The sequence below is a fragment of the Carcharodon carcharias genome, chromosome 7 (assembly GCF_017639515.1).
Source record: "Carcharodon carcharias isolate sCarCar2 chromosome 7, sCarCar2.pri, whole genome shotgun sequence".
In the NCBI taxonomy this organism is placed as follows: domain Eukaryota; kingdom Metazoa; phylum Chordata; class Chondrichthyes; order Lamniformes; family Lamnidae; genus Carcharodon; species Carcharodon carcharias.
Window position 1 is genome coordinate 74594627 of NC_054473.1, and position 18917 is coordinate 74613543.

The 18917-nt window shown below is 44.2% G+C and overlaps 2 protein-coding genes across 2 annotated transcripts in view; both read left to right on the top strand.

Moving 5' to 3' along the window:
* The window catches only part of LOC121279703 (protein SSUH2 homolog), a 67698-nt gene extending 64605 nt beyond the window's left edge, over positions 1-3093 (top strand). Inside the window, exon 14 of the transcript XR_005943478.1 lies at positions 3078-3093. The gene's annotated coding sequence lies outside the window, so the exon portion shown is untranslated. The remainder of the gene's footprint in view (positions 1-3077) is intronic.
* Positions 2991-18917, top strand: part of LOC121280003 (protein SSUH2 homolog) — a 69868-nt gene continuing 53941 nt past the window's right edge. Inside the window, exon 1 of the mRNA XM_041191633.1 lies at positions 2991-3112. The gene's annotated coding sequence lies outside the window, so the exon portion shown is untranslated. The remainder of the gene's footprint in view (positions 3113-18917) is intronic.

Sequence of the window (18917 nt, forward strand, 5' to 3'; positions counted from 1 at the left end):
CCCCTACTCCATAAGGGGATGCGTCGCAAGTTAAAATCAATTCTTTATGTCAAAGTGGACTAATAGGGTCGATGATCTTAACAATTGCTTTACCTTCAGAAATGCATCCTGGTGCGGAGCTTGCCAAATCCATTTATGGTTTTTCTTAAGCAATGTGTATAACTGAGCCAGTACAGTTGATAGATTTGGGAGAAATTGCCCATAGTAGGTCTTTAGTTCTGTAGTGCTTCTCAGTGCAGGTGCCTTGCGAATAGCTTTGACCTTTCCTTCCACAGGATGCAGACCCTGCGCACCGACCTTATGACCCAAGTAAACTACATCTTTGGCTTGGAAAAGACACATTTCGTGCTTCAAGTGCACCCCCGCTTGTGAGAACTGTTTCAGCACCTCCTCCAAATTAACTGTGTTCTTCGTCAGTTTGTCCAGTGACTAAGACATAATCCAGATAAACAACGACATGGGGCAGTCCCTGAAGTAGATTTTCCATGTTACCCTGGAAAATAGCACACGCCGATGAGACCCCAAAGGGTAGTCGAGTATAAATGGATTTGGCATGCTCCGCACCAGGACGCATTTCTGAAGGTAAAGCAATTGTTAAGATCATCGACCCTATTAGTTAATTCAATGGCCCAGCCTCCACAGCTTTCTGGGGAAGGGAATTCGACAAACTAACGACCCACTGAGAGAAAAAATTTCTCCTCATCTCAGTCTTAAAGGGAGACCCCTAATATTTACACTGTGGTCCCTGGTTCTAGACTCCCCCACAAGGAGTTTCTCCCTCTCAGCATCCACCCTGTCAAGTCCCCTCAGGATCTTATATGTTTCGATAAGATCACCCCTCATTCTTCTAAATTCCAATGGATATAGGTCCAACCTGCTCAACCTTTCCTCGTAAAATAATCCCTTCATCCCAGAGATCAGTCGAGTGAATATTCTCTGAACTGCTTCTAACATATTTACACCCTTTCTTAAATAAGGAGACTAAAACTGTACACAGTATGCCAGGCACATGCTAAGGTCCTGTACAGCTTCAGCAACACTTCACTACCTTTATACACAATTCCCCTTGCAATAGATGCCAACATTCTATTTGCTTTTTGTAATTATTTGCTCTACCTGCATCCTAACTTCCTGTGATTCATGTGCCAGGACACCCAGATCCCTCTATTCTGTAGAGATCTATAGTCTCTCTCCATTTAAATAATAAACTGCTTTATTTTCATTCTTCCTGCTGAAGTCTACAAGTTCACTTTTTCTCACATTATACTCCTTCTGCCAATTTCTAACCGACTCACTTAACCTCTTAGTCAATTCCATGGCCCGAATTTTCATAATGACAGAGAGAGTCTCTGGCTTAGCCAAATCGTGCTGCGATCTGATTCCAGAAGCCTCACCCCCAAACCCGGCACCCACCATCTTTGCCGGGGGGCCGGGATCAGGGCGAGTTGTAGTTTGCATATCCATGGCTCATGGAGACAGCTGCACATATAAAAGTGCAGCTGCTTTCAGACAGATCCAATTTTTATAAATAGGATGTCCAAAACATGACTTGTGAGCTTTAGACCTTTCAGGAGAAGGTCTAAAGCTGCTGGAGGTCTTTGGAGAGAGAGGCTAGGTTCAGGGACACCTTTGGGAAAGATCAGGTGTCCTTTAGGAGAGGTCAGATGCCCTTTGGAAGAGTTAAATTGCCATTTGGGATTTTTAAAGTCAGACATGAATGTGTGTAAAAAATGGGTAAACTCATGGGAACTGGCAAGCTGTCAAGGGAACTATCAAGCTGATTGGAACTGTCAAGCTGTCAAGGAAACTGTCAAACTGTCAAGGCATTTAAATGTCCTGCCCTTTAAATTAAAAAAAAAACTATGCTGCAGTTTAAAAGAATCAGTGCTTGCAATTTCATTCTGTCTGTTGACATAAGTCTGAGGATTATTATTATAGGATTTGTGCTGTGTGACTAACTTCATAACCTATCATTATCAATAGTGGGGTGCCTGTCAGTTCACAGTTTGATTGATAACTCCAAGTGGTTATAGAGTGTTTGATTTTTTTTTATATTCTGTCACTGGATATGGGCATCGCTGCTTGGCCAACATTTATTGCCCATCTTTAATTGCCCTTGATAAGTTGGTGGTGAGCTGCCTTTTTGAACTGCTGCAGTCCATGTGTGTATATGAATACAAATGCTTGTTTTAATAAGGAATATGAACACCTGAATAAAATGTTTGTTTTCATGAGAGATAATGTAGTTAATGGAATGTAAATATAGTAAATGGGTTTTTATGAATGAGGGTGTTTTGTTTTAAAAATAAAGTCTGCAGTAGACTCTTAGAACTATTTTACTTCATCTCAAAATGGGTCCTGATGTCTGCCCATCATGAATACTGGGTGACTTGATGTGGAGGGTGTAAAGACAAAGGATGGTGTGTGGTGGGCATGGGTTGGCACTAAATTGGCATCGGGGCTGTAAGGGGACATTGGGGGTTGGGTAGAGGTGCATAGGTTGGCATAGCATCTAAAAAGAGCCATGGGTCTAGGTAGAGTGGCATTGCTTGGCATTGGGGCTCTAAAGGGCCATGGGGGTAGCATGGGTTGACATGGATGGGGCATGGGGAGTGTGAGGGGTGAGGGCTGTTTTTTGTTTTATTGTTTTTTTTTAAAGATGGGTCAAAGTCCAGGATTGCCAATGTGGGCCTTTCACACAGCCTGCCTTCTCACCTGGCAGCCCCTGTGGCTATCCCTGCACTCTCTCGGGGACCAGCAGACCCAATTCCTGTTAACATCCAGCCCCAAGAATGAACATCAAACTGTTTGGGGGACGGTCTTCCGAGTCCGAATTGCAGAGTCAGGAATTTTCCCAACTCTGTGATACAGACTTAGAAGTGAAAATTCAAGCCTTTATGTCTTATATAAATATAAGTGGTTGCTTTTAATGGAGCCCTGGACTTTCACTATATTTCCTCTTGTGCTGGAGAGGGAGTTGTTGAGTCATCATTCAATTGGGTTCGGATCAGCTTACTTTCAGTTCCTGATAGTTTCATTTTAAGTAACCATCATTATTTTCAACATAATTCTTTCAGCTGGTGAATCATGAATCCTCAACAAGCAGAACCATGTAAGTCAACTGCAGTTTATACTTGTGATCACTGCCTTTTTTCAGTGGAAAAGTATGTGTTATTGTTAGTTCTGTATGATCTACAGGGCCACTTTTAACTCATTAGTCTTAGCAGCAAAGCCACGGGACCACCAATATCAAGGCTGTCAGGCCACGCAATAGATTTTTCAGGATCTGAATAGTCAGATTAATGTGTGGATAGAGCAAATATTTCTCAATGCTCCAAATACTTCAGATGCAAAGAAACAAGGTTCTTTAAGGCGCCTTAACCGCACTGAGAAATGTTCCTGAATTGGATCTGATTAGAATTAAAATAATTCCCTCATTTTTGGAGCACATCTGTTATTTTAGATGGGCTGTCTCAGCTCCCTGTAAACAGCTGTTGGAAGACAATGAATAGTGTTTTGAATCCCCAGATCTGCTTGTGTAGAATATCTTCAATGCCCTAGTAGGTGTTGGCAAGATTTTAATTTCTGGGTCTTATTTGTAGACTTCTGTGTGGAGAGTAGGCTTAAAATCGGGCAAAAAGTTTTAAAACTAGGATCCTAGTACCCCAGTGGGTCCAGAAAGGAATCCTAGAGCATCCACAACGTGATAAATCTGATTTTAGAAAGATCGAATGGCTTGCATTTATATAACACTTTTCATGACTACCAGACATCTCAAAACAGTTTACAGCCAATGAAGTATTTTTGAAATGTAGCCACAGTTGCAATGTAGGAAACGCAGCAGCCAATTAACTGCCGCAAACAGCAATGTGATAATAACCAGATAATCTACTCTTTTGCGATGTTGATTGATGGATAGGTATTAGCCAGGATACTGGGGATAACTCCCATGCTCCTCTTTGAAATAAGGCCATGGGACCTTTACATCCACCCAAGCAGACAGATGGGACCTCGGTTTAATGTCTCATCCGAAAGACAGCACCTCCGACAGTGCAGCACTCTCTCAGTACTGCTCTGGATTGTCAGCCTTGATTTTTATGCTCGATCCCTGGAGTGAGTCTTGAAGTCGGAACCTTGCGACTCAGAGGTGAGAGTGTCTTTGGAGCCTCTGCCATCAGATTTCTGCATTTTCTGTATTTTTAATGAATTAATTACAATTATCTCGGTTACTGAATTATAATTCTTGAAAAATAATTTGGTATTAACATCACTTTTTTTGCGGGTGACTGACACTTTGGTAAATGGGCCGAATGGTCTCCATCTGTGCTGAAACTCTCTCTATGTTTTAAATTTCTGTCTTCAATGACTATGTGGGATAAAAGCAAAATACTGCAGATGCTGGAAATCAAAGCATGAAGAAGAGTCATGTGAACTCGAAACATTAACTCTGTTTCTCCCTCCACAGATGCTGCCAGACCTGCTGAGTTTTTCCAGCATTTTCTGTTTTTGACCCTAGGTGGGAGTCTGGTGGAGCCTGTCTGACTTCCATTCCATTTATTTTGGTAATTTTTTGAGGGAGGAGGTTTCATATCGACTGTGTCAACACTTGTAGTTGGTGGAAAGGTTGACAACCACTGTTTTTGAGGCAGAGAATAAAGTAAAGTTTATGAGATTTGTGACACTTTTCTTTCCATTCTGTTTTTCATTTCCCTCACACCAAAAAGTTTACCAAACTTTTTGTTTCATTCTTTGGGCATCATGCCTTTTCCTGAAGATGGTCCTTTGAAAACATTACATCTTGAGGTTACAATGGACTGACCTTCCAACTCACCCTGATTCTGAGGGCAACACCCTCATGTTGTTGTTTGATACATTCCTTACCTTGCTGGTGCATTTGAGTTTCAAACAGAATAAACGAAGAGTCTCTGCCAAGGCCTGAGATTCAAGGGGCCTAAAACAGCTAAACGCTAGCAGATTGAACTACGATTCACATCTTCAATTCTTGGTTCGGCTCTCACCCTCATCAAAGGCTGGAAGCTTTGCAATAGAGGCTATTTTAATCAGAGAATGAAGTCCAGAACAAGAGAGCATAATATGAAATTGGGAACTGGGCTGTATAGAAGTGAAATCAGGAACCTCTTCACCATACAAAAGGTAGTGAAGATTTGAAACAGCCCCAAGGTGCCACAATAGGCTATAGAAACTGTGTCAGTTGAAATGTTCAGAACTGGGATTGACAGATTTTTGTTAGGGAATCAAAGGATATGTAGCAAAGGTGGGTAATTGGGATTGAGTTGCAGATGAGCCAATTTCTAATTGTATGGCAGAACAGACTTGAAGGGCTGAATGACTTTATGCTGTTCTCTATGTTCCTGAGGTGTGTGAGGGATCAGGGTCCTGTATGAGAGGTTTGGTATAGTCTGAGGGAGCAGGACACTGTCTAAGGGATTGGGTACAGTCTGAGGGAGCAGGATACTGCCTACGGGATTGGGTACTATCTGAGGGAGTATGGTACCGTCGATAGAAATTGGGTACAGTCTGAGGGAGCAGGGTACTGTCTACGGGATTGGGTAGAGTCTGAGGGAGCAGGGTACTGTCTGAGGAAGCAGGATACTGTCTACGCGATTGGGTAGGGTCTGAGGGAGCATGGTACTGTCTACGGGATTGTGTAGAGTCTGAGGGAGCATGATACTGTCTATGGGATTGGGTAGAGTCTGAGGGAGCAGGATACTGTCTACGGGATTGGGTAGAGTCTGAGGGAGCAGGATACTGTCTATGGGATTGGGTACAGTCTGTGGGAGCAGGATACTGTCTATGTGATTGGGTACAGTCTGAGGGAGCAGGGTACTGTCTACGGGATTGGGTACAGTCTGAGGGAGCAGGATACTGTCTATGTGATTGGGTACAGTCTGAGGGAGCAGGATACTGTCTACGGGATTGGGTAGAGTCTGAGGGAGCAGGTTACTGTCTACGGGATTGGGTAGAGTTTGAGGGAGCAGGTTACTGTCTACGGGATTGGGTAGAATCTGAGGGAGTATGGTACTGTCTATGGGATTGGGTACAGTCTGAGGGAGCAGGATACTGTCTACGGGATTAGGTAGGATCTGAGGGAATATGGTACTGTCTACGGGATTGGGTACAGACTGAGGGAGCAGGATACTGTTTACGGGATTGGGTACAGACTGAGGGAGCAGGATACTGTCTACGGGATTGGGTAGAGTCTGAGGGAGCAGGATATTGTCTGCGGGATTGGGTACAGTCTGAGGGAGCAGGGTATTTTCTATGGGATTGGGTACAGTCTGAGGGAGCAGGGTTCTGTTTACGGGATTGGGTACAGTCTGAGGGAGCAGGGTTCTGTCTATGGGGTTCACAGAATCACAGTATCACCATGCAGAAGAGGCCCTTCGGCCCATCGAATCTGCACCAACATGTGAGAAACACCTGACCTACCTACCTAATCCCATTTACCAGCTCTTGGCCCGTAGCCTTGAATGTTATGACGTGTCAAGTGCTCAACCAGGTACTTTTTAAAGGGTGTGAGGCAACCTGCCTCCACCACCCTCCCAGGCAGTGCATTCCAGACTGTCACCAACCTCTGGGTAAAAAAGTTTTTCCTCACATCCCCCCTAAACCTCCTACCCCTCACCTTGAACTTATGCCCCCTTGTGACTGACGCTTCATCTAAGGGGGAACAGCTGCTCCCTATCCACCCTGTCCATAGAGTACCCTGAGACTCGGGAGCAGGATACTGTCTACGGGATTCGGTCGAGTCTGAGGGAGCAGGATACTGTCTACGGGATTGAGTACAGTCTGAGGGAGGAGGATACTGTCTGTGGGATTGGGTACAGTCTGAGGGAGCAGGATGCTGTCTACAGGATTGGGTACAGTCTGAAAGAGCAGGGTAGAGTCTATGGGATTGGGTACTGTCTACGGGATTGGGTGGAGTCTGAGGGAGCAGGATACTGTCTATGCGATTCGGTGGAGTCTGAGGGAGCAGGGTACTGTCTACGGGATTGGGTACAGTCTGAGGGAGCAGGATACTGTCTACAGGATTGGGTACAGTCTGAGGGAGCAGGATACTGTCTACGGGATTGGGTAGAGTCTGAGAGAGCAGGATACTGTCTATGGGATTGGGTAGAGCCTGAGGGAGCAGGATACTGTCTACGCAATTGGGTACAGTCTGAGGGAGCAGGGTACTGTCTACGGGATTGGGTACTGTCATGATCTCAGCAGAGACCAGTAACATTTTAAATATTTTTCTGAAATCCAAAAACCCAGGTATTTATTAAAAGAATAAATCCACAAGGTTCACTGTTAAAACCAAAGAATGTTACTATTCAAAAATCAAAAAATATGAATACTAATATCTACATTAAATAGTCTGTTATGTTAAAGATATTCAAAGTACAGTGAACACTTACTTATTCTCTAACTTAACTCAAATTTCCTTCCTGACCTATTTGACTTCCATTGCTAAAAATTCCAGTCAAATGCTTACCAGAAATTGGAAGATTGGTCTGAGGACTGTTTCAAATAATCATATAAGGATTCAGATTTCTTAGACCTTCCATTTACTTTTGGCAAGATTTTCCCTTCAAAAATCTCCTCCAACTATCCCCTGGTTATAGCCTCACAATTCAACATAGGCGTCATTAGCGTCTTAAGCATGGCCACCTCAGGTCAAAACTCTCCCAGTTCTAATGTTCTTTAAATCTTTAGTCTGGCCTTTTGAACCCTCTCTCTTCTCGGCTTGGCTATCCCAGGAGTCCAACTCACTGTTAGAGTCCTTAATTATCAAGGGTTTTAAACCCTTTTGCCAGCAAAAAGAATTTCAGCTGCATTCTGCTGAAAGTGATATTCCCTGCTGCTAGCTTGCTCTAAACTAAACTGCTTGAATGAGATGTTCCCTTCAATAAACTTCTTGTTTACCCTTTGATTTTCTGTTGTTTATCTCCCAGACAGCTTGGTCCCCTAATCAGTTCTTAGAACAAGTGGCTTATTACAAGAAATCATCTTCTAGAGAAACATATCCATAAAGCAACTATCATCGCAATGTAAAATATATTCAGTTTCCCCCTGAGAAGCACATGTGTCATTACAGTACAGTGTGAGTGACCAGAGTTTAGTGGGAGGCACCAAAGTACAGTGCGAGGGAGCAAGGGAGTGGAGTACAGTGTGAGGGACAGAGGTATGGTGTGCAGGAGAGAAGTACAGTGTGAGAGAAAGGGATACAATGTGAGGGAGCAGGGTACAGTATGAATATATTTTGATTTTCAGAAATCATTCTAATAGGGTGTCACAAATTAGAGCTCATAGAATTAGGGACCCTCCTTCTCTTCAGAGAATTGTTCAATATCCTTTTGAAAGCATGGTGTGAGGGTGCAGGGTATAGTATAAAGGAAAGGGTACATTGTAAGGATGTGGTGTACTGTGCGTGAGAAGGAGCAGTGTGAGTGAGCAGGGTACAGTGTGAGGGAGCAGGGTACAGTGTGAGAGAGAGTACAGTGTAAGAGACAAAGTACAGTGTGAGGGAGAGGGTACAGGGTAAGGGAGAGGGTACAGGGTGAGGGAGCAGGGCATAGTGGGAGGGAGCAGGGTGAAGTGTGAAGGACAGGGGTACAGTGTGAGGGACGGGGTACAGTGTGAGGGAGCAGGGTAGAGTGAGAGAGAGAGAGTACAGTGTAAGGGAGAGGATATAGCATGAGGGAGAGGGTATAGGATAAGGGAGAAGGTACAATGTGAGGAAGCAGGGTACAGTGTGAGGGAGCAGGGGTACAATTTGAGAGACAAGGGTACAGCATGAAGGCAGGGTACATTGTGAGGGAACAGGGTACAGTGTGAGGGAGCGGGGTCCAGTGTGAGGGAACAGGGTACAATATGAGGGAGAGAGTATGGTGTAAGAGACAGGGTACAGTGTGATGGAGAGGGTACAGGGTGAGGGAAAGGGTACAGGGTGAGGAAGAGGTTACGGAGTACGGGACCTAGGTACAGCGTAAGGGACAGGGGTACAGGGTGAGGGAGCTAGGTACAGGGTGAGGGAGCAGGGTACAGCGTGAGGAAACAGGGTACAGTATGAAGGACAGGGGTACAAGTGAGCAAGCAGGGTACAGTTTGAGAGATAGGGGCACAGTGTGAGGGATGGGGTAAAGTGTGAGTGAGCAGGGTACAATGTGAGGGAGGGAGTACAGTTTAAGGGAGAGAGTACAGTGTGAGGGAGAGGGCACAGGGTGAGGGAGGGTACAAGGTGAAGGAGAGAGTACAGGGTGAGGAAGAGATACAGGGTGAGGGAGCTAGGAACAGGGTAAGGGACAGGGGTACAGGGTGAGGGAGCTGGGTACAGGGTGAGAGAGAAGGGTACAGTGTGAGGGAAAGTGTGAGGAAGGGTACAGTGTGAGGGACAGTGTGAGGAAGCAGGGTACAGGGTGAGGGAGCAAGGTACAGTTTGAGGGGCAGGGGTACAGTGTGAGGACAGGACACAGTGCAGGGTGAGGGAACAGGGTACAGTGTGAAGGATAGGGGTACAGGTGTGGGAGCAGGGTACAATGCGAGGGATGGGGTAAAATGTGAAGGAGCAGGGTACAGTGTGTGTGTAGAGTACAGGGTGACAGAGAGGGTACAGAGAGGGTTAGGAGCACAGTGTGAGGGTCAGGAATATAGTGTGAGGGACCGTGGCACAATATGAGGCAGCAGGGTACACTGTGAGCGACAGGGGTCAGTGTGAGGGACAGAGGTGCAGTATGATGGGCAGGGATACAATGTGGCGGAGCAGGGTACACTGTGAGGGATGGGGTACAGTATGAGAGTCAAGGGTACAGTGTGAGGGACACGAGCACAATGTAAGGGAGCAGTCTACTGTGTGAGGGAGCAGGATGCAGTGTGAGGGAGAAGGGTACAGTGTGAGGGAACAGGGCACAGTGAGGGAGCAGGGTACAGTGTGAATGTATTTTGATTTTCAGAAATTATTTACTAAGGTGTCACAAAATTAGAGCTCATGGAATTAGAAGCCCTCTAAACATTTTCACTTCAGATAATTATCCAATACCCTTTTGAAATTAATGATTGATCCTGCCTCCTGCTTAGGACTGTTCATAAAACAAAGCTAACTGTTCTAATTATTATCAGGCTGTTGAACCATGGAACGATTCACTATGGTGCCTCCTTTCACTAGTTTTGTTTCCAATGAACTGCTTAAGTTTCACTTCCAATGAAATGAAACTTTAGCAATCCCCAGTAAAACAAAACTTAAGGCATTAACCTAATCCTCTAGCTATTCCAAGGTCTAATACAATCATCAATTATCTGCATCACAATATTATTCATGTGCCTAATTTCTAACGGTAAATGAAATGAACAAGTGGATTCAGTGTAATTGAATTTTTGGAAAGCATTCATTAAGGTGCCACAATGTTTGAATTTTTTGGATATGAGGTAATATATTATTTTGGATTGAGGATTTATTAATGGACAGGAAGCAAAGTGTGGTTACCCACGCCCAGTATAAATTAGCCAGGTCACCCCGCTGCATTTTTGCAAGCATTGTTATCATTGGTCAAAGTGTTAATGGTATTGAATAAAGTAGGGCGCTTTTCTGGGATGCAAAGTGAAAGAACTAGCCCGGAGTATTCACACACTGACATACGGTAAGTGGAAAGCTTCTCTACCTGTTTAAACTGGTTTGCAATCCATTTAACTGTTCTCTTGCTAATAAATATCCTTACTAATGATAACTGTTTGGCCCAGTGAGCCATTGCTTCAGTTGCCAAGAGAATCATTGACTGCAATGTTGTAATTAAAGAAGAGGCCAGAGGATTCTCAGTATTAGCGTTCCGTTTTGGATCACTGAATCAGGCTTGGGACTGGGGGTTGAGAGATTTGACTTGGAGAGTAAAACATTTAGGACCCGTGAAGCTTAATCCAGAGGTTGGGATTTCGAGGAAAATCAGCTTGTGAATAAGAGAAAAGATTCACTAAACATGTGGCCCAGTGTTATAATGGACGTGGGAAATTCATCACCATGGAGAAGCTGTTACTGGAGAATGAAGTTTCAATATTCTCCCATAGAATCTCAGGAGTATTCTGCTATTACTGGGGGGGAAGGTCGAAGGAAATTTTATATAAACACATTTTAAAAATCTATTCTGTATACAACAGTTTTGAGGCACCTAAGAGGATAGAAAGTGTTAAAGAGAAAGGCAGACACTCCATGCTTTGTTTTTCCCATTGAGGCCAAATATTTCCATTCTGCATGCTCTCCTCATCATATAGCAATTAAACTCTGATTGACCTCGCGCAATGGCTACTTAAAGGGACAGACCACCTTAAACATAATTCCACTATGGCAGCATAATCATACATACTCCTATGATTGTAAAACCGCGTAGCATGTGACATCATGAGAAATCACCATGTAGAACACCTATTGCTGAATCTTCGGCTCAGCAAGCAGGGGCGGGGCCCGCTCGCCGAGGCATAAAATGATGCATGGTGACGTCGGGTGTGCGACTTGATGTCGCAGCGCGTCATTCAGACTTTCAGTTCAGCAAACGCGCACCCAAGTCAGCTGTGCGCCCGCCAAACTGTCAAAAGCCTATTAAGGCCATTTAACTTTCAGTTGAAATAATTGAGAGCTGCCCGTCCAACTGTAAGGTTGGCGGGCAGGCGAAGAGCCCAAGTGGCATTTTTCATGGATCCTCATCCACGGGTAGGATGAGTTTCCATGAATGTTTTAAATGTTGACAAAAATTTTTATTGAAAGTAATGCACATACTCCAGCTCATGTGACGGTTTCACATGACGGGACATGCCGTAACAATTTTTTCACCACTTTATTAAACTTTTTGGACTTAAAACTAATTTCCCTGAGGCACCTTTGTGCCTCAGGGAGATTTCTGAGCTCTTCCACGCGCATTCGCAAAAGAGCGCAGGCCCCAACTCAGGCAACTGCACCACAGCCACCACCGCCCACATAAAATGGTGGCATGGACCCAATTGGGGGTACCAATCGGGTCCTCGCCCATCTGCGCCCGCTCCCACTTTGCCCGCCCGACAGGCAGAAAATTCTGCCCCTAGAAATCAGAAACAAAATACCTTAACAGCATTTTTTAAAATTCATTCATGGGATGTGAGTGTCGCTGGCTAGGCCAGCATTTATTACCCACCCCTAATTTCCCTTGAGAAGTGGGTGGTGAGCTGTCTGCTTGAGCCACTGCAGGGCATGTAGTGTACCCACAATGCAGTTAGGAGGTTCCAGGATTTTGACCCCGTGACAATGAAGGAACAGTGATATAGTTCCAAGTCAGGATGGTGTGTGGCTTGGAGGGGGGCTTGCAGATGATGGTGTTCCCAAGCATCTGCTGTCTGTGCCCTTCTAGGTGGTAGAGGTCACAGGTTTGGAAGGTGCTGTCGAAGAAACCTTGGGAGTTGCTGTAGTGCATCGGTGGTGGAGGGAGTGAATGTTTAAGGTTGCGATTGGGGTGCCAATCAAGTGGGCTGCTTTGTCCTGGATGGTGTTGAGCTCCTTGAGTGTTGTTGGAGCTGCACTCATCCAGGCAAGTGGGGAGTATTGCATCCTAACTTGTGTCTTGTGGACAGGTTTTGGGGAGTCAGGAGGCCAGTTACTCGCTGCACGATTCCCAGCCCCTGACCTGTTCTTGAAACTACAATATTTATATGGCTGGTCCAGTTCAGTTTCTGGTCAATGATAACCCCAGTATGTTGATAGTGGGAGATTCAGTGATGTTAATGTCATTGAATGTCAAGGAGTGATGGTTAGATTCTCTCTTGTTGCAGAAAGTCATTGTCTGGCACTTGTGTGGCGCAAATGCTACTTGCTATATTTTGTATATCACAGGCCTGAATGTTGTCCAGGTCTCACTGCATATGGACACGGGCTACTTCAGTATCTGAGGACTCACAAATGGTGCTGAATCATCAGTGAACATCCCCACTTATGACCATATGATGTAGGGAAGGTTATTGATGAAGCAGCTGAAGATGGTTGGGCCTAGGACACTGCCCTGAGGAACTCCTGCAGTGATAACTTGGAGCTGAGATGACTGACCTCCAACAACCACAACCATCTTCCTTTGTGCTAGGAATGGCGCCAACAAGCAGAGAGTTTTCCCCTTGATTCCTATTGACATCAGTTTTGCTAGGGCTCCTTGATGCCACACTCAGTCAAATGCTGCCTTGATGTCTAGGGCAGTCACTGTCACCTCACCTCGGGAGTTCAGCTCTTTTGTCCATGTTTAGACCAAGACCGTATTGAGGCCAGGAGCTGAGTGACCATGACAGAACCCAAACTGAGCATCAGTGAGCAGGTTATAGCTGTGTAAGTATCGCTTGATAGGACTGTTGACAACATCTTCCATCACTTTGCTGATGATTGAGAGGGGACATGGGGTGATAACTGATTGGGTTGGATTTGTCCTACTTTTTGTGAAAAATACATACCTGGGCAATTTTCCACATTTTACAATTGGGAATTGGAAGTCTATAGATAACAAAGGCAGGATTTGAATACTACCTTCATGTGAATTCGAACCATATTGAAGCTGATGTGTAAATGGAATACAGAGGGAGTGCAGCACAGTTGGAAGGACTGTTAGTTAGATGAAACTGTAAAGTGAGATCCATCTGCCCTCTCAGTTGAACATCATGGCACCACTTTAAGAAGAGCCAATGAGCTCTCCCAGTGTTCTGGCCAACATTTATCCTTCGATGGGTTGATTTTCATCAATATCTTCCAAATTTCTTTCAGTTCTTGTTGATAACACAAGGTTTTCTTCCAGCACTTTCAGAATTTAGTTCACTGGTTGAGCACTTGCCTTTCAATGTCTCTAACAGTGGTTTTGCCCTTTGCATCTTGACAGGGGTTTTCAGAGAGAGAGCAGATTGTAGAGATATGAAAAGAAAAACAGCTAGTTATTATTGTGGAATTCCTGGAATCTTCCACACACAGGAGAAAGAGGTTTTAGATCTTGTTCCTTTTGAGCTAGGAGCTATTCTGCACACGACTGTCACACAAAACCTTGGTCACCTGGTCAGGAGCCAATTAAAATGCTATTGTCAGGCAGCTCCTTTGGTCTAGGACTCCTTTCCAGCACCTTCCTATCTTTCATGGCACACTGTTCCAGGACTGCAACATTGTATATATCTCTCAACCTGTTCCAGTGGACATGTCTTTCAACTGCAGCCATTGTAATTTTACCACAGTCCAACAGAAAATAAAAAGATACGTTCTTTACAACTGTCCAACAGAGATAAAAAGATATGTTCCTTACAGAAGCCTGGTGCTGATGATCGCATGTGCTGCCCAAAGCAAAGTAGGCAAACAAACCTCAAAGCCCCATGAATAGCGCAGCTCGCCAGGTGCACATCAATTATGTACAGTTGTGAAACATGTTGGCTTGCAATCAGGCCAATGTGCCCAGATGATCCAGTGTGGGGGATGAATCCAGCAAGCAGGGTTTATAATGAGATGTTAAAGTATTGAAATTAGGTTCCCGATGTGCGGCGGCTGGAAACGCAGCCCACGATTGATGGGTAGAGTGGATGATCGCAAACTGATTTCATGATGGCATGAATCCAATTTCTGGCCTTCTCGTCACATTGCTCCCCCCACCAGCCCCCAGTCCGCCATGATGCTTGATGCCAACCAGGCTGGAAAATTCCAGCCAGAGTCTCTGATAGTGCAGTATTCTCTAGGTACTGAAGCAGCAGCCAAGATGACATGCTCAAGTTTCTGGAGTAAGGCGTAACTCAAAACCATTGCAAAGAAGGTCTGGAGAAAAATGCAGTGGTTTTTATCAAGCAGCTCTGTGATGCAGGACTCTGTGTTCTACAGTCCATTTCCAGGAATGCACATCAAGATAAACAACAACTGCAGCTGGAGCACCATCAGCTCAGTGAAAGAGTGTCTTTGGTTTGTCCGAAACGTGCTGGTCTTCCAGTGCAAAGAGATGTCCCCGACCAAGTGTTGCAGACTGGCACATTCCAAGAACCAGGACTGCATGCTGAGGGATGCACGAAAGCAACTGAGGGGCAGCCTCCACAAAGGCAGAAAAGGGAATGGTCGTTGTCTAAGGCATTTCAGTCATTGTATTTTAGCATGTATAGAGGATTGGTTAATGGAAAATAAAGCAGAGAGTGGACATAAATGGGGCTTTTTCAAGTTGGTAGGCAGTGAATAGTGAAGTGCTGCAAGGATCAGTGCTGGGGCCTCAGCTATTTATAATCTATATTAATGACTTAGATGAAGAAACAGGTGATGTATCAAAGTTTGCTGATGATACCAAGATAGGTGGGAAGGTAAGCTGCAGGAAGGACACAAAAGGCTGCAAAGAGATAAAGACAGGTTAAGTGAGTAGGCAACAAGTGTATGGAGTATAAAGTAGGGCAATGTCAAGTTATTCACTTTGGTCATAAGAATTAAAAAAACAGAATATTTTTTAAAAAGGTGTGAAACTTCTAAGTATTGATGTTCAGGGAGACTTGGGTGTTCCTTATACAAGGAATGCAGAAAGTTAACATGCAGGTGCAGCAAGCAATTAGGAAGACAAATGACATATTGGCCTTTATTGCAGGGGAATTGGAGTATAGGAATAGAGAAGCCTTGCTACAATTGTACAGCGTTTTGGTGAGAGCACATCTGGAATACTATGTGAAGTTTTGGCCTCTACATTTAAACAAGGATATACTTGCATTGGAGGCGGTACAGCAAATGTTCACTAGATTGATCCCTGGGATAAGGGGATTGTTCTTTGATGAGAGACTATGTAAATTGGGCCTATATTCTCTGGAGTTTAGAAGATTGAGAGGCAATCTCATTGAAACCCACAAAATTCTGAGGGGGCTTGAAAGGGTAGATACTGAGAGATTGTTTCCACTGGTTGTGGAGTCTAAAAGATAGGGCACAGTCTCAGGATAAGGGACCTATTATTTAGGACTGAGATGAAGACAAATTATTTCACTCAAAGGGCGAATTTTTGGAATTCTCTGCCTCAGAGGGTTGTGGATGCTCCATCGTTGAATACATTTAAGGCTGGGATAGACAGATTTTGGGTCTTTGAGGGAATTAAAGAATATGGAGAGGAGGTGGGAAAATGGAGTTAAAGCCCAAGATTAGCCATGATTGTATTGAATGGCGGAGCAGGATTGACAGGCCATATACCTACTCCTACTTTTATTTCTTATGTTCTTGTATGTTATACTGAGGGACTGGAAACTGTGTGGTGGAGCCTCTCAGGCTGAAGGTCTGACATGGAATGTACATTGTGAATATCAAGAGTATTGAAATTGTATTGAAGCACCTCAGAGTGGAACACTCTGTATGGATAAAAGTTTCATTATTTTGCACTGTCACGAATAGAATGAATGTGCTCCCTTACTTCGCATAATCAGTATGTTTTGTATGGAAACATGTGTGTCTTTTTGTGCCCTAGGAGTGTTGCATTCCAATTAAATAATTCAGTAGCAAGCTTTTGTGGGTTTAAAAATAAAGAAGGTTATTTACTCTTACACACTTACCCCAATTAAGACAACATCACATACTTGGTCTCACACGTGTACACACACAGACAAACACACGCACCCATCAATAAAGATAGTGCACTTTTACAGATTACAGTTACTCAGTCCCTGATTTACAATTTCCAGTCTCCAATGTGGTAGGCCTGTGATTTCTCAAAAGGATTTGATGTTTTCAAGTTGAAGTGAGTCTTGTAAAGCAAAGGGTTCACAACAGGTTGCAAGGTTTCTTGTCGTTGAATATCTAGGAGGTTGATTCCCAGGCGAACTTTGAAACTGAAACAGGTTAAGTACTTTGGCTGTTTGATGACTTGCAATTAGTTTCAGAGTCTGGTTCTCAGGCTAGCTGATGACAGATGGTTCTGGTGGATCTTTTGGATCCTGGAGTAATAAGGATGCAGTCCCTAAAACCAGTTTTGATCACATGAACACTAGGGTAACACTTCTGAGGCCCAACTAGTCTAGTTTGGATGAGGAGAGGCATCATGATACAAAAGCAAGTTGATAGTAGCCAATGAGTTTCAATCTTCCTTTTCGTCCAGTATGAAACATGGAGACAGGCAGCCTGGAAGCTCCATAGTCTTTAGGTGCTGGCCCATCCTTAAACAATGAGATGTGTGAATTCCATGGATGGCTGTAAGGTATCGTTAGCTGAATCAATATTTAATTAGGTATTCACCAAAGACTTGATACTGTCTGTAGTCCAAATTCCAAAAGTCACATGATTTGCAGCAGCCATCTTAATAGTTTGTTTGTGTCCAATTTATAAGTATTGACTGAAAGTTCATAATATGAAATGCCCATACTGGGCATGACTGCACTTTCTGCAATATTCAATTTGAAATGTTTTTGCTCTCAAGCTCATTGCCTGACAGAATGTATATTGTAAATATCAAGAGTATTGCAATTCGGGGTAAATGTTTTGAGGAGACTCAGAGTGGAACATAGTGGATGGAAACAAGTTGAATTCTCTTGTCCGTTCTGTGATTTTCAATTCAAAATGTTCTGTAATGTACTTTTACAAATTTTTATAAGTAAAGTATATTTTTAGAGAAAAAAATGACCTAAAACCTTCAAACTTGTAGTTAAGAGCATTCCTACCATGCCAAGGCTGACAGATATGAAAGTGAGCATTAAAACGAAGCTTAACATCTCTTTCAGTCTATTTCTGTTAGACCATAAGACATAGGAGCAGAAATTAGGCCATTCGGCCCATTGAGTCTGCTCCACCATTCAGTCATGGCTGATAAGTTTCTCAATCCCATTCTCCCGCCTTCTCCCCGTAACCTTTGATCCCCTTACCAATCAAGAACCTATCTATCTCGGTCTTAAATACACTCAATGACCTGGCCTCCACAGCCTTCTGTGGCAATGAATTCCATAGATTCACCACTCTCTGGCTAAAGAAGTTTCTCCTCATCTCTGTTCTAAAAGGTCTTCCCTTTACTCTGAGGCTGTGCCCTCGGGTCCTAGTCTCTCCTACTAATGGAAACATCTTCCCCACGTCCACTCTATCCAGGCCTTTCAGTATTCTGTAAGTTTCAATCAGACCCCCCCCTCATCCTTCTAAACTCCATCGAGTATAGACCCAGAGTCCTCAAATGTTCCTCATATGTTAAGCCTTTCATTCCTGGGATCGTTCTTGTGAACCTCCTCTGGACCCTCTCCAGGGCCAGCACATCCTTCCTGAGATACGGGGCCCAAAATTGCTCACAATATTCTAAATGTGGTCTGACCAGAGCCTTATAAAGCCTCAGCAGCACATCCCTGCTTTTATATTCTAGTCCTCTCGAAATAAATGCCAACATTGCATTTGCCTTCCTAACTACCAACTCAACCTGCAAGTTAACCTTAAAAGGATCCTGGACTAGGACTCCCAAGACCCTTTGCACTCCAGATTTCTGAATTTTCTCTCTATTTAGAAAATAGTCTATGCCTCTATTTTTCCTACCAAAGTGCATGACCTCACACTTCCCCACGTTTTAGTCCATCTGCCACTTCTTTGCCCATTCTCCTAACCTGTTCAAATCCTTCTGCAGCCTTCCCACCTCCTCAATACTACCTGTCCCTCCACCTATCTTTGTATCATCTGCAAACTTAGCCAGGATGCCCTCAGTTCCTTCATCTAGATCATTAATGTACAAAGTGAAAAGTTGTGGTCCCAACACTGACCCCTCGGAATTCCACTAGTCACCAGCCACCATCCTGAGAAGGACCCCCTTATCCCCACTCTCTGCCTCCGGCCAGACAGCCAATCTTCTATCCATGCTAGTACCTTGCCTCTAACACCATGGGCTCTTATCTTACTGAGCAGCCTCCTGTGCGGCACCTTGTCAAAGGCCTTCTGGAAGTCCAAGTAGATAACATCCATTGGCTCTCCTTTGTCTAAC